The sequence below is a fragment of the Nymphaea colorata genome, chromosome 2 (assembly GCF_008831285.2).
Source record: "Nymphaea colorata isolate Beijing-Zhang1983 chromosome 2, ASM883128v2, whole genome shotgun sequence".
Lineage (NCBI taxonomy): Eukaryota > Viridiplantae > Streptophyta > Magnoliopsida > Nymphaeales > Nymphaeaceae > Nymphaea > Nymphaea colorata.
In genome coordinates this window covers 8,219,731-8,222,121 of record NC_045139.1, presented here as the reverse complement: position 1 = coordinate 8,222,121, position 2,391 = coordinate 8,219,731, and positions in this window count along the sequence as shown.

Genomic DNA, 2,391 nt, shown 5'->3' with positions numbered 1-2,391 from the left:
ATCACAAATTTTCCTTTCCTCAGTTTCTTGAAATTTCCTAATATTATAGCAATATTTTGAATATATTGATGACATATGTGACAATGACACATACATACAGGTGAAAGCGCGCACACACATAAAAAAACCAAAAGAGTAGTGTAACCTGCTTAGAAGCATCAATATAAATCCCAGGATGTTGCTTTCTCTTGTGCAACAATCCAAGGCCTTGAAAAGGTCCAAGGCCTTGAAAAGGTCCAACCACCAAGCTACTAATAGAATCCTTTTTCTGTCTAATGGGTTGAGTCATTCCACCAAGCACGCTGTGTCCCCACCTGAACATTACATACTTCCTCAACTGGGCAAATCATATAGATATTAATATCCCATCTTGAATAATGTTCAAGCAGTGGAAGTGTGTGCCCAGTTAAAAACATAAGTTTTTTGTAACTATCTGCAAAATGGAAAATATATGTAATTCTAGGTACTCCCCCTTTATTATCAAACTAGCAAAGAAAAAGGTAAGGATTGAGCGCCCTCCTTTACTCCTTTTTTGTTACATCATAAATGGAAGGAGGAAAACATGACTATGATTTTATCTTGTACTTTATATGTGCATGTGAGAGTGTTTGCATGCATGTGTATTCTGTGCAGTGCCTGACACTCACAAGGTATGATACAAGTCTTCATGTCAATGTCCACACCATACATATATTTAAACATTAAAAGAAACGATTCATCACAGGGGATATGTAACTTCTTCTGCAAAACAAAGAGATGCCCATTGTTATAGGTAAATTTCATATTAGATCCTCTCTCTCTCTCTCTCTATCTCTCTCCCTCTCTCTCTCGCTCTCTCTGTCTTTATATTCTTCTTCAACCACTGCACGATCCCAGTCCACTTGATGGAGACGATCCCAGTCCTAAACACGTGTGTAATGGATGTTGATGATTTTCTGCTGGTAGCAGCATTGGGTTTTGGTGACCCGACCACCCTCACATGCCCTCATTTTATCTTCCAGGAGGAAACCTATCTGAAACACATCTCCGCATGTTGTATCTTCATCATAATGGAATCCTTCGGGCCATAGTGTTCCTTGAATTGCGCAAGTTGCATTGCAAGAAATACCATCTCTTCTGCAGAAGAAGACGGTGGGGTAAGTTGAGTGGTTTCCTTTAAGTCTAGATTATATAGTTTTGGGCCAGCATGATTACTAGTTTAGTGGAGATATCTTTGACATTTTTGGTGAGTCTGCAATAGGTTTGCTAGTTCAATTTAGATGGAAAGATGAGAATATATATGGGTAGTTTGGATTTATAAGGGTTCATCAAATCCAAATCCAGGTAATCAGATTATGTGGGCAAAATCTCCTCTTTGAATTTATAAGGAAGCTTATTTGAAACACATATCCATATGTTGTGTCTTCATCGTAATGGAATCCTTCGGACGATAGCGTTCCCTGAATGGTGCAAGTCACATTGCAAGAAATATCCATCTCTTTGTAGAAGAAGACTGTGGGGTTTGTTTTATCAATTCCTTTTATAAAACCAGGTTTTCTCAAAAAATTTTCTAAAAAATTGCTTTCGAGAAAACTTAGTTCTGGTGTCATCCAAAAGCTTTGAAGCAAAAAAAAAAAAAGCTGGTTTGTCTAAAAAAAACCATTTTGGAGTATCATCAAGCACTACCTAAAACGGGAAAACAGATAGTGAACAAACAATCTTGAAATGAGTGATTGAAACCAATATGTTTTTTGTATGGAATTTAGATAACAAATGAAGAACTTGCCTGCAATATTATTTTGACATGGTAAACTAAGACCAGGCATCCTCGTCATGCTTATTAGAATCCAAGCATGCCCCCAACTTAGGTAGGGTGAGACCCAACTTAATGGTAAGTGAAGACCATTAACTATTATAAATATAGTGAACAAGTGACTCTTGAACCAGGGCGGTTCATCTGAAGCATATGGATGGGAAGCGGTTTATAGAGCTACCTTCCCTTTCTCCTGCAAAATGTCAAATATCTGAACCTCAAGGCAGGGTGGCCGGATTTCGCCAGAATTTAGTAGGGAGCAGGTCGTTTAAGTGGTAGAAGATGCTGTATTTCTCTTCATCAAAATATTGATGCTCCCTTTTTGAGGCAGATCCATAAAACACTCATAAGATGTCTTTACTGTCAAACAACTCCTAACTAGTGTGGTTCTTCTTTTCTTCCGATAGGCTCAGCTGCCTCCATCCCATATTCGCCATTGATCTTCGAAGGGTCACTCGGCTTCTTCTTCTTGCCACCGTGTGAAACCGGATGGGTTTTGATATTGGGACTAATTGGAAAAACTGTTCGATATTGATCCATTAAAAATTTGTAAGGCAACCTTGTTCTTGGGCATTGGGCCTGCTGAACGAACCAAGCTA